Raw genomic sequence first — 14675 nt, 5'->3', positions numbered from 1 at the left:
ATTTGACTACTAACTATTGTATTGTATAATGATACGAAAGTACACATTTCACTTCATTTTACGAGTATGTAGCCTGACTTTTTCGTTCAGAGACTCCTATGGGAAAACCTGGGGTTTTATAACGCGAAATTGATCTTTAATCCTCTAGTTCCAAAGTTGCAAGTATGTTATTGTTTTGGATTACGTTCATAAAATATAGAGCGGTTCCGGGTTAAATATAAGTAAGGGTATTGTTGGGACCTTTGGAACAAAAGCCCTTTTTTAACTCCCGACGCGAAAAGAGGGGTGTTATAAGTTTGACCGCTATGTGTGTCTGTGTGTGTGTCTGTCTGTGGCACCGTAGCTCTTAATCGGGTGGACCGATTTGAATGCGGTTTTTTAAAGCAGGTTTTCTAGCGATGGTTCTTAGACATATGTTTCATCAAAATCGCTTTAGCTGTTTTTGAGATATTGAAATATGAAGTGACAAAGTCGGGGTTTTCCAAATTTTTGTTTACGAATATGTAGCACATCGACCTTTAAACTTAAAACATGAGTAATTTATTGAATTACGTGTTACTTTGCTGAGGTCCGTATCAACAAACTGTAAACAATTAGGTAAAATTACTTAAGTGCTCATCTATGACCTTACGATTACGTCTATGCAACGTATGTTCATGCTGCGTCTCCCCCACACTGTAAGAACCCGCACAAATCATACAAGCACAACTATCACCAACACCATACACTGACGCGTGTCAAACTCAACCAAAGTTCATTCTCAGAGGAACACAAACGTTCATCATGATTACATATGTCAGTCTAACATAACGTAACGTAGCTATCGTAAAGCCGAGTTTAGACTTGCAAGAAAAATCGTGCAAATTGCATTAAGTACATTGCGGCGCTCGATTGGCCGCTACAAACTCGTTGGCTTTACGGCCTCGCAATGTAATGCAACTTGTACGATTTTTCTTGCTAGTCTAAACTCTGCTTAAGGTATCGTGAGAAGTAAATGTTTAAAATAAGGTTTGAATCCGCTGTAGGAATCAGTGATAGGTTTAGGGAGACCTTAGGTTTGCTAGAGACTTAGGGTTTGGCTCCAATTATAGCAGAATAGAAGCCGAATAGAAGCCGTGGTGGCCGAGTGGTTTGCCCTATGGCCTCTCAAGCAGAGAATAGTGGGTTCAAACCCCGGCTCGCACCTCTGAGTTTTTCGAAATTCATGTGCGGAATTACATTTGAAATTTACCACAAGCTTTACGGTGAGGGAAAACATCGTGAGGAAACCTGCACGTACCTGCGAAGCAATTCAATGGTGTGTGTGAAGTTCCCAATCCGCACTGGGCCCGCGTGGGAACTACTGCCCAAGCTCTCTCATCTGAGAGGAGGCCTGTGCCCAGCAGTGGGACGTATATAGGCTGCGATGATGATAGCAGAATGAGATTCGTCAAAGCTATATCTTACCGATTCTAGACTACGCTTAAAACCTGAGTTTAGGAGTCAAGTCCTGTATTTAGACGCATTTAAGTGACATTTAACTCGTTCCATGGTCAAATACAAAAGTATTATCATATCAAAATTGAAAATACAAACTGAAATATAGATGCACAGAAAAAACAGAAAAATAAGACCATCACTGGGAATCGAACCCAGGTCCTCGGTAGTCCGTACCGCGTGCTATACCACTACACCACTGATGGTCAATCCCATCCAAGACCATCAGTGGTGTAGCGGTATAGCACGCGGTACGGATTACCGAGGACCTGGGTTCGATTCCCAGTGATGGTCTTATTTTTCTGTTTTTTCTGTGCATCTATATTTCAGTTTGTATTTTCAATTTCGGTTTTACGGGATGACCGTAAAAGTAAAAATTTGGAATTGAAATAAAAAATACAAAAAGATTCCAAAAAACCAATCTTACTATCATATCAGTCTTTAAGTATGATTATCCGTTGCCTAATATCTTTGCTAAGCTTTGCTTACTTTGGGAGTGGGTCAATTGGTGTCAAGTGTCCCGTGATATTGATTTATTTATTTAACACATAACTAAACGAAAGCCGGTTGAGTTTCCTGTACAAATAAGTGGTATGAAGTATTGGTATTTTTAGCTTATTCCAATTTAGTCCATAATTCATACTCAAATTACAAACGTCCAAAAAATTTACACTTATTAACCCAATTTGCATTAAACTGCTAAATTACGGGCAGTTGCAAGTAGCTTAAGAAATCCTTGTAGTGACTGTACAGTCACCTGCATTAATATCTGTCACAGCGGAGCGTGCAAAAATAAATGACGCGTCCTACGCACGCCCTATAATACTTTTCGGATAGCTTAATGGATACGGTGACACATGTCATTAAGCAATTAAAACACGCATTCAAGGCCCTTCGTTCTCGTACTAATTGACAGATAATGCGAGTCAAACGATTTGACAAGATTGTGGAATCGATTCGGTCATGGATATATATATTTTTGTTTTGTTGCTTTTTAGATTCAAGTACTTATATTTTTTATAAAATATTGGCCTGACTGAAATGAAAAATAAAGTATTGGTGTGGAATGGAAAGAAAGCAAATGTCACCGTACCCAAGCTATCCGAAAAGTACTATAGAAATAGAGTCGTAAGTATACATCAGATATTGTTGTGTCAAATACCTACTGTTGCTGGTATCGCTGGTGACTGTACTAAGATAAACCGCATTATAGAAATATATAACTAATCCGAAGACACTTTTGATGACTTCATGTTAAGTAATCAAGACATCTCGTACTCGTAATCTATTAGTTTAGGCAGCCAAACGACTAACAAATTGCAGGCCATTTGTTTACGGAACGCTGGATACAGACAAAACATATATTTCCACAAAACCGAGCTACAAACATCACAAACAAGTATTAACATAACGAGGAATCTATACAGGGTGTCTCGGCAGGGCTACTACGAAACTCGTGACTCGAAGTTTGTATCGTACCGGCCCTCTCGCTCTCGTATAATCTAAATCTCTCGTAAATAGTATAAGTGTCAGAGGGACCGCACGACACGAACTTCGAGTTTCGTAGTAGCCCTGCTGATGGATGTTTTTTTTTCTTCAAATAACTTGAATTTAGATAAGTCATGGATCCTCATAGTTTTATCTTCAATTTATGCCGTCAATTTATTATTATATTGCAAACATTAAAAATTTAATTTAATACTGGACACAATTAACACTGGAAATGTATTTAAAAAGCCTTTTTTTAAATATAAATAAAAGAAAATTGTTTATTAAGATAATATAGAAAAAAAGTGTGTTTAAAAAGTTGCAAAACAAAAGTAGATCAGTATTATGCGAGTAGAATCGAACACCAAGGTCAGATACATGTATAACTGGACATGTTAATAGGGTTCATAATCGGAAGCTATGCTCCTGACATAGTCACACTACCGGGCAACGTTCTCCTTGCCTTCATAACTCCCAGTGTATTCTCCGCTGTGCCCAATATTATTTTATGGTATTAAATATAAACATTCTAAGCTCCGCAGGCACCCCTAAAGCCGCCATTTGCTTAACAAATTGCAGCTTCAGTTTGCACTAAGTAACATCCAAAATGTATTTAGAGTGCACTTGGACAAAATTATGTTTTATATATTACCAGCGCTCCGCTCCGGCTCCGAATGGATATAATTTCCAAGAAAAGGTCTCAAGAGCACTTCACGCACATTTTTTTAGCTCCATTTTGCAAAAACTATACCTACCAGCGCGAAGCCGGGGCGCGTTTTTAAATTAGTAATAACTTTTGAATGGAATGTCCGATTTTAATAATACAAAAAGTAATTTACAGGTATTTGAACAGTCTTGAATACAAAACGATTTATTTGGATAAGGATTAATACAATGATATGGACTAGCTGATGCTCGCGATTTTATTCGTGAATAATTATTTACGTAGGCGCTACGAACAAATAATAAGCCGTAGGCGTGCCCACGGAGACTATACAATTTTAAAAATTATCCTACGTACCTATGTCCTTAAAACAAAATTTAATAATAATCGGTTGAGTAGATAAGGTCTGTTCCTAAACTTAATGTATCCTCTTTTTCATAAGGTAAACGTACGAGTGCTCGTCACTGTACCAATAGATGGCATCTTTAATCTTATGTCATTAACAATAGAGATGGCAACAGAATGTCGTCTATTGGGCATTAGCATGCTATCTAACGAGATCAAAATTCTTATGACTTGTCCTTTCGTTGTGCTAATAAACGGATGGTAATTACGTTTTTTTAACCGACCGGTCAAAACGCTCGAATCCGGAAAAGTGGATATTTATATCGGAGCACCGTGGCATCGTACCGACCGTAAACGACGTAAAGACTGCTTGCTCTTTCACCCACACGGATCCAGAAGAGAACCGTAGGCTTCTAAGCACATGAGGAGGTTACTCATCATGTACCCTAGCTTCGTGCTTGATATTAATAAATAACTGTGACAAAACCACAGCCACGCCTGTCGTCGCGTGCTCAAAGTCATCTCCACAAATGAACGAGGTTCAATGTATTCATAATAATAATAATAAACTATGCACAAAATAAAATTAAAATAAGTAGTATAAAATTAAAATTAGATTCCTGTCCAGCGGTGGTGTAGGGGTTAGCACGCAGCACGGATTTCTGAGGACCTGGGTTCGATTCCCAGCGCTGGTCTCTTTTTCTGCTTTTTCTGTGCATCCATGTCTCAGTTTGTATTTTCGATATGGTTTCACGGGATACCCGTAAAAACAAATTTAGGGTTGAAATAAAAAATACAAAAGACTCCAAAAAACCAATCATAATAATGGTTGGTACATATTTCTATCATCTATCCAGTATCTTACTCCCTACTATGGTTTTTATGTTAATAAGTATGTAGGTATTCAGCAACCATTCTAGTGGTCAGGCTGTCCTTGCTGGACATAGGCCTCCCCTAGTTTCTTCCACTCTTCCCTTAATGTATTCACTTCACTATTAATGTGATTGACAATAAGAGATTAAGAGAAAAAAAAGCTCTACCAGCAACCGTACCGTACCGTACCGTAGTTGGTGGACGTCCACCAACGAGATAGATGGATGACCTGGTTAAAGACTGGCTAGTGCCTGTTACGCTTTGAAAATGTTATCTAAAATGTTAGACTACAGTTCTTAGAACGGTTTATTTTTCGTATTTTGAGAGCTTAATAAGGTATGGCCTTGAGGTCTGGGGTAATAGTGTTCATGTACTTAAACGATGTTCTTGTAATGCAAAAGAAAGCTCTTAGGCACATTGAAAAGCCAAAACCTCTCGAACATTGCCGTCCACTTTTTGTGAAGCACAAGATACTGACTATGATATCTCTTTACATATATTTGGTTTGCGTTTTTGTTTATAAAAATAAGTCCAGTTTAAAATGCAATAGCAATAGTAGACCACGTAGATTATGTAAATTAAATTTTGACCTTCAATTACCAGGATCTAAGAATTACATACATTTTAAAAGGAGTCTTGGATGTAATAGTATTAAAATTTATAATTATTTAAATGAGGACATAAAACAATGTAATAATATTAGTGAATTTTGTAGAAAATTAAAATCCTTCTTGATTATTCGACCATTTTATAATTTGAATGAATATTTTGATAAAGTATATAATTAACTTAATGAAGTATTGCTTTTACATAAGATTATTAATTTGCGAGTAGGTTAAGATTTTGCATGCCAAATTGGGGCGGAACAAACGTGACATGTACCTATGTAATATTTCTTTTGACATATGTAATATTTATAACACCTGTGTATGTTCCTGCGAAATAAATAATTTCATTTTCATTTCATTTCAAAGTCGCGAGTTCACGGTGGATGTAAGCCGCTTCCAACCGAGGCAACTGGAGGTCTATGGGGTAGGCCTATGTCCAACAGTGGACGTCCTATGGCTGACATGATGATGATGATCTATACCAGCTGTTGCTCATGACTCGCTCGGTTTATCGCTATACAGTGAGATGCAATTTCGGCATAAAACAATTCCATGCTCTTTCTAGGGTATCAGACTATCAACTATCTCCATGCCAAACTAACTCCATAAAATCAATTCAGTGGTTTAAGTGTGAAGAGGTGATAGACAGACAATCAACAAAGCTACTTTCGCATTTATAATGTTAGTAAGGATGAAATTATATTAATGTTAAGGATAAGGCTACTAGAAACACAGGGAAGCTTAAAGTTCCATCTTACAGACTGGCTAAAACCAAAAAGTCTTTTCTGGGAAATTGCATACGTTTTTATAATAAAATTCCAAAAAATATTATAAATGAAACGGATACAAAATTCAGATCTAGTCAAGAAGACATTAATATCAAAGGCGTATTATAAAGTTAATGATTATATCATGGACAGGGATATTTGGAAATAATTCCGATCCGCATTAGCGATCCCTTCAAATAGCGAACCTACTGTGTTAAAAATAAAGCTGTGTTAAAAATAAAGTTGTGTTAAATACCTACTTGTGATGTATACATGTCATTTAATAATATTGTAAATCTGTTTTTAAAAAAAAAATATATATACCTCGTTGAGTTTCTTGCCGGATTCTTCTCAGTAGAGGTTTTCCGAACCGGTGGTAGATTTTTTTTTGACATTCATAAGTGCTTGTTGTAGCCTAAATTGAATAAAGATATTTTGATTTTGATTTTTTTTGATATAATTCTCTTATCATAAAGAGAAAAGATTTGACTGTGTATGTGATGTTTCCTAGTAAAACTGATTAAAAAATTCTTTGACACCTATAAAAAGCTATAACTAGTCTCTCTTAATATGGCCAAATTTAATGCCATCATTTCTCCTGGAGTCTTATTTAACTAACTCCCCAAACGGCCATCAGTTCCACGAGCAATGCCCCTCGCGCCTCGCCCACGGCCACTGATGCAATTTGTTGAGCTGTATCAGTAACTTTAGCCTTTCCACGGTTTTTTTTTATGGTATAGGGGGCAAACGAGCAGGCGGATCGCCTGATGGTAAGCGATTACCGTCGCCCATGGACACCTGCAACACCAGAAGAGTCACAAGTGCGTTGCCGGCCTTTAAGGTAGGAGTACGCTCTTTTCTTGACAACTTGAAGGTCATAGCGGTCCGGGAATACCGCAGGCGATAGCTCATTCCAGTTTTGCTGTGCGAGGCAGGAAATTTCTGGAAAAACGCACAGTAGAGGACCGCCAACCATCCAGAGGCCAGAGGTTTTTTTCGGTACAATTGTTTGTCTAATAAACTAGGGTATGTCGTACTATGCTTCATGGTAGCCTGGTTGTCTGGCCTATGAGCTATCGACTTCTCTAACAAATTTAAAAATTATAAACTTGGCTCATCCATTTACATTCACAATGGCATGATACGAATATGATGATGATATAGGTATAGGTTAGAATTAAATTATAAGGCACTGGTTTTCGGTCGTAAAAACTAGAGTATAATGACAAATCATGAAAGTTTGTAAGTATGTTCGTTTGTTACTTTTTCACGCCGAAACCACTGAATCGATTGAGATGAAATTCGCGGCATAGAGATATTTTGAGTCCCGAACAAGGATATAACATAGTTCTTTCCCAAAAAAATGCATAGTTTCCGCGTGATAGTGATAAAAAAAATTACGCTGACGGAATTGCGGGCAGCTGCTGGTAAACAATAAAAATACTATTATTATTATTATTTTTTTAATGTATGATGACCCCGATGGTCCAGCGCCGTTCGCAAGACCGGCAGATTGCTGATTTGGGACCATTTCGTGGCATACATAAAACTATTTTTTTCTTTTTTTTTATCCATTGTTCTTATGTTTGTCATGAATAAATGTTTCTTTCTTTCTTTCTTTCTAAAACTATGTAAAAGTTTTGAAATTGTTGTGAAATCTTGCACAGTGTCCAGTTATACAAATCGATCATCTTCTTTTCTTGTCGTAATCGCCAACCACTTCTGTGTGTATTTTGTAGTCTATTTTCCGAGGAAATAGAGTCGATAATCCATATTAACCCTCCAAGGCCGTTAAAATATAATGTGCTTTTAGTACAAGCTCTTCGATTTTATTTGTGGTTAACCACTCAATGGTACTGTTTAGACTAAAGAGGATCGCGGCCTCAAATCCGGGCTCGTACCTGACTATCTGTCTCTTTCATTTTTGTTATATTGACTCTCTTAAGACCCTGTCCAAAAGGAGCGTTTTGCGCGCGAGGCACTCGCGCGTTCCCGAGGTACTAGAGCTACATACACCCGACCCCGTACAGATGCTCTGCTGCGCTTCCATAACGAGAACATCTGGACGGGGTGTTAAGTAGCTCTAGTAACTCGAGAACGCGCCAGTTTCTACGCGGAAGTGCGCTCGTGCGCATAAAGCCGCGTATCCACTAAAGCCGCGCAAGTGGAGACGCTGCCAAAGGCACGGCTCAGACTGAGGCTCCTTTGAGCACGGCCAAAAAACCGACAAAATATGGCTCGGCTCGCGGTGCTCGGCCTGAGGCTGCTCTAATGGATACGCGGCTTAACGCTCAAAGGTAAGACGTATAGGCAAAACGCGGGCTGAGTCTTGCAAGTACGCGTCCACAAAAAGACTAGACCCAAAGACTAGGTCCACGCGTATCTACGAGTACTTACTTAACTCAATTGACTCATTGCCTAATCAAAATGATTCCCGTAAATGCGCTCCCGTGATTGCATATATACACCGTGCTAATTTCAGTACTTTTACGAATATCGAACTAAGATTGTTTTTTTTGGAATCTTTTTGTATTTTTTATTTCAATTCCAATTTTTTTGTTACTTTTACGGTCACTCGTAAAACCTATATCGAAAATACAAACTGAAATATAGATGCACAGAAAAACCAGAAAAATAAGACCAGCGCTGGGAATCGAACCCAGGTCCTCGGCATTCCGTGCCGTGTGCTATATACCGCTACACCACAGCTGGACAACGATACAGACACGAATTTCTCCTATGCACCTCATATCTCAGCTTGTATTGTTTCTTATTTAGCCACTTAAGCAGCGACACTAGCGACATCTATGCCGTAGCCCTCATCGAGAAACTTTTCGGCACTCCATCGGAAATAACCGCTCACCCGGACAAGAGATATCGTTATTAAGCAATCAAATTAAGATTCTTAAGATTTTTTTTTATTTTCGATTTATGTTTTACGGGATGACCGTAAAAGTAACAAAAATTTGGAATTGAAATAAAAAATACAAAAAGATTAAAAAAAAAATCTTAATACAGACAGTGTTTAGTGAAGAGAAAACTTAAATCGGTTGAAAATTGGATTTATAGTGATTATTTGAAAAATCTATACACCTCTCTCTTTCTCAAACGCTTGTTGTCTCTATGCAGCAAGTATGGCGCTACTTGCGTGTGACGTCACATGCAAGTATGTCTTTCTCTGTCTAATCTTGAATCAAACCTTTATAACTTTATTTTTTGTAAAGGTAGCTTAAAATTGTTTCTTTATTCGAAAACAGGCATTGTGAAGTTTTAATCTATAAAACATATAAAAAATAGTCAAATACCGTATTTAGAACGCTGCTGTCTGCTGCTTGCTGCCCACTCTCGCATCAGAGAGCCTACTCCGAAGTTTGAAAATCGAGGTTCGTATCATACCGTCCCTCTCGCTCTCGTATTAAATAGTATAAGTGTCAGAGAGACGGAACGACACGAACTTCGATTTTCGAATTTCGTAGTAGTCCTGCAAACCTTATTCGTATCTTGCGGGCCCGCGAGAGTGAGAGGGGAGGTACGATACGAACTTCGATTTTCGAATTTCGTAGTAGCCTCTCAGGTTCCTTAGTGGCCTTTTACGACAGCCCCGGGAAGAGATCGGTCCGTCTTATTCTAAACCCGGGCACTGCACGGTTATTTTGACTACGGAACTCTGAAAACAGGATAGAAACAGCGTGGCGCAATGATATTAAAGTCTCACAATATGTTGCTTGTTGTTTTTACACCACAGATTTATGAGCAACTATTATGAGCGCCAGATGGCAAGAAACAATGATTGTGAATTGCCACGATTTTCCACACATGACCCGACATTTTTGTGTAATATTGTTGCACTGAAAATGTATGCTAGTTTCTTAGGCAACATACACCTCCCGAACTCCAAGCTTGGTCAAGTATGTATGTATGTAAACTCTTTATTGTACAAAAGAAAAGAAACAAAATACAATTGACAAACTTTGAGATACTTGTACAAAGGCGGACTTATCTTTTTAAGGGATCTCTACCAGTCAACTTTGGAGCTACTCAGAGGGTCTTTTTTATGGTCTTCAACCAAGTGATTAGGTAAAAATGCGAGTGCTCGAGACGGTAATACCCAATAGACGACACCCTGCTGTCATCTCTGTTGCTAATGACATAAGATTAAAGATGCCAATTATTGGGACAGTGTCGAGCACTCGTACGTTTACCTTAGTTGGTTTAAAAAGAAAGAAAGAAAAAACATTTATTGTTCATAAAAAAACACATATTAAGAGTCCCCAGTACGCTCGCGTCCCCATAAAAACGTAGTTTCGTTCTAATTTACAAGCAGCACTACAGATCAAAACGCAACTTTGCAACTATAATGGGAGCAGCCATTACGATGCTTATAATTTAGGTTTGGTTAAAATAAAATGTAACGGATAAAAACAATAACGAATTTCCATTTCTCATACATACTCGTAACTTAAAATTTATGTGATTTTATTTTGTTACATTGAATATGAACGAAAACTAATTATAAGCATCAAAATAGCTGCTCCCATTATAGTAGCAAAGTTTTATTTTGTTTCAGTGTGTTGTTTGTAAATTAGAACGAAATTACTTTTGTATGAAAAAGCGATCAGCGGCGAGGGTACTGGCGACTCTTAATGAGAATGTACATGTTCAGCTTTGAGGCAAAAGGTTCAAGTTCAGCATGTACGGTGAGGACTATGCTTCACCGCGCTGATTTTCAGCCTGCACCTCAACACAGCGTACAGGTATTACACGAGACGGGTAGGACTTGACTTACTTTGATAAAGTTAAAAAGTTGACGGTTATTTTAGGTAAACGTATGAGTGCAGAACACGTCCCAATAGTTGCTACCTTTAATTTTATGTCATTAGCAATAGAGGTGACAACAGGGTGTCATCTATTGGGTACTAGCGTGGCGAGCACTAGGACGTTTATGTCATTAGCAATAGAGATGACAACAGGGTGTCATCTATTGGGTACTAGCGTGTCGAGCACTCGGACGTTTATGTCATTAGCAATAGAGATGACAACAGGGTGTCATCTATTGGGTACTAGCGTGTCGAGCACTAGGACGTTTATTTCATTAGCAATAGAGGTGACAACAGGGTGTCATCTATTGGGTACTAGCGTGGCGAGCACTAGGACGTTTACCTTACCGGCACAACGCAAAGAAAGTACAAAAATAAGCCTGTGTTACAAATGTTCTTTATTGAACACCACAAATCAATACAATATTCCGCTACCTTAAGTAAGAAAATAGAATGTATTACTACAAAGGACTTGCTAAAATATTTGGTGCTTGGCGCTTTGATTTCGGCACTTAGTTTTGCGATCGCGTGATGGTACGGTAATAGGTCCATAACAGTAACCAAAAATATTCTTAAACTGCCAAAGAATGTGCTTTAGCTTAGAATTACAGTAGGGCTGGATGGTATTCAAACTCTATGAATAAAACATGAAGTAGCAAATAGCCAATCTTTACTATTAAGCTGGAGTGCCTAACCTATTTGAAGTCAAATACCTAACTGAACAGTTTTCATTTGTAAATTTGCGGTACGGATTGGAAAATTTCCAAATACTATAGGAATATCGACGAATGCGTTGCTCTAATCGATCTGCCGTATTGTTTCTCAGGCACATTGTGATATGCCTGGCCAACTTTTAGACATTATCATGAAATGGCGCCATTTCATGTTATGCCTAGGAATTTCGTGATCTGGCAGATTTTACGATCGGCCGCCGGCATAGATAACGCTTGTGTATAGGCATGAAATGATCACATTTAAAAATATTTTTGCCGCCCTTTCAAAATCATTACCTATTAATAAGTATAAAAGAAAGTCTGTCACTGAATTTTATTTGTGTGTGAAAAGTTTCCACAAAGTTTATTAATTAAAGTCTTCTTTTTCAGGTAAGTACCTCCGAAATGTGCAACTAACTACTCGTATGTATTTAAATCGGTAAGCTGGACGATATTTCCACCTGGTCACGCCATGACTTGGAACCAACTTTATCGATTCCATTCATCTTTTTTTCATTTTCTAATGCTTTGTAGAAGGTTCTTGGTAGAAAAAAATTAGGAAAGATGCGCAGAAAATAAAATAAATTAAGGGGCACAGCGCTTCTAGCGTTTATCGATATTTTTATGATATTGCTATGCACTCGTGTACCTATATATGGGAGAAGGGGGGAAGGAGGATAGGGGGAAGCACGGTTAACGACAGGTTAGTTAGAGGTGAGAGAGTGCGCAGTGTCGCCAACACAAAATATGACATTTTTACTTTTTGAAATTACGTTCCAATACAATAATACCAATGCAGGTGGTAGGACCTTACGTGCAAGGTCCGCCCGGATTGCTACCACCATCTTGCTCGCTAATCCTGCCGTGAAGCGGCAGTGCTTGCACTGTTGTGTTTCGGCGTGGAAAGTAAGACGGCCGGTGAAATTACTGGCACTTAAGGTATCCCATCTTCGGCCTCTAGGTTGGCAACGCATCTGCAATACCCCTGGTGTTGCAGATGTTTATGGACGGTGTAGATCTCTTACCATCAGGAGACCCACTTGCTCGTTTTCCATCAATTTAATGATAATAAAAAATACTAGAGCATCATAGATACATAAAATCAACGGTCCTCTTTCAACTCTTCATCCATCATCATCATCATCATCATCAGCCAGAAGACGTCCACTGTTGAACAAAGGACTCCCCTTTAGAACGCCACAATGAACGACAGCTCGCCACTTGCATCCACCGGTTACCCGCAATTCTCACGATGTCGTCAGTCCACCTAGTGGGAGGCCTGTTAACGCTTCTTCTTCTGGTTCGCGGTCACCTCTCGAGAACTTTAATAATTTCTCCCCCAACGGTTAACTGTTCTTCGAGCGATGTGGCCTGCCTATTGCCACTTCAACTTGCATATTTTTATCCATTACCCTTTCAAATTTTGGATTCCGTATACCTACACAAAGTCATAGAATCTAATGATAGGCAGATGATTTAAATCTCTAGCTCTGGTAGCATTATCGCCTAAGATTTTTGATTCCATTTCTGTCCCAGCGTCGTCCGCGAAATCCTTTTGAAGTGCGGCGCAAACCCATTTCCATTGACTTTCCATAACAACCTTATTTACTCCTTTTATTATTCAATTTGAATGGCAGACGCGTCGAAAACGGGACCTTATCTAAAAAGGATTTAGCCTCAACGTCGTTTGCAGTGAGCAAGTTTTTCAGTCATGTTCCGGATTTAGGAATATAAATTTATCCCTAAGGGCTTGGCCACGAATAGACATGGCCGTAGCCGGTGGCGCTGCTTCAATTTTCTATAAGTACTAACCTATGATTGGTTTTTTGGAGTCTTTTTGTATTTTTTATTTCAACTCCAAATTTGTTACTTTTACGGGTATCCCGTGAAACCATATCGAAAATACAAACTGAGATATGGATGCACAGAAAACCAGAAAGAGAGTCCAGCGCTGGGAATCGAACCCAGGTCCTCAGCAATCCGTGCTGCGTGCTATAACCCCTACACCACCGCTGGACAGGAATCTAGAAATCAAATTATGATATCATCGCGACATCTCTTGTCTGAGTGAGCGGTTGGTTCCGAAAGAGTGTGACGTCTCTCGATGAGAGCGGAACATAGATGTCGCTAGTGCTGCTGCATAAGTAGCGTAGTAGAAATAAGCAACCTGAGATATGTATGCATTGGAAAAATTCGTGTCTAGATTCCTGTCCAGCGGTGGTGTAGGGGTTATAGCACGCAGCACGGATTGCTGAGGACCTGGGTTGGATTCCCAGCGCTGGTCTCTTTTTCTGGTTTTTCTGTGCATCCATGTCTCAGTTTGTATTTTCGATAAGTACTAACCTACATTGCGTGAGTAGTTTTGTAATGGCCCTGTGAAGCTTCAAGACCATAGAAAAAAAACCGGCCAAGTGCGAGTCGGACTCGCGCACGAAGGGTTCCGTAGCAGCTACATATACAACATTCATTAGACATAAGAAAAAAGGGGGAAAAAACACGTTTGTTGTATGGTAGCCCCCCTTAAATATTTATTTCACTCTGTTTTTAGTATTTTTTATTATAGCGACCACAGTTATACATAATCTGTGAAAATTTCAACTGTCTAACTATCACGGTTCATGAGATACAGCCTGGTGACAGACGGACGGACAGCGAAGTCTTAGTAATAGGGTTTCCGGGGTGCGGAACCCTAAAAATGGAAGCAATAGAAATATTTAATATTTTACCACACACATGTAATAACATAATATGGTCGAAACGTCGAGGTAAATAATATTACTTGTATTTTAGCGTGATAAGCGCCCCATTCATAGTATTTAATTCTCAATAGAAATAATGCTTACAAATACGTTGGCGTCCTTAAAAAAGTCCGCCAGTTGAATTATCAGAAAATACACGTATTTTTTAGGGTTCCGTAGTCAACT

General features: G+C 38.8%; 1 protein-coding gene across 23 annotated transcripts in view; it reads left to right on the top strand.

The window, feature by feature from the left end:
• Trpm (transient receptor potential cation channel, subfamily M) overlaps positions 1-14675 on the top strand; it is a 343650-nt gene that overhangs the window by 104617 nt on the left and 224358 nt on the right. The gene's annotated exons all lie outside the window — the stretch shown is intronic.

Source organism: Choristoneura fumiferana, chromosome 14 (assembly GCF_025370935.1).
Source record: "Choristoneura fumiferana chromosome 14, NRCan_CFum_1, whole genome shotgun sequence".
Classification (NCBI taxonomy): Eukaryota; Metazoa; Arthropoda; class Insecta; order Lepidoptera; family Tortricidae; genus Choristoneura; species Choristoneura fumiferana.
This window is presented reverse-complemented; position numbering and strand designations above follow the sequence as displayed.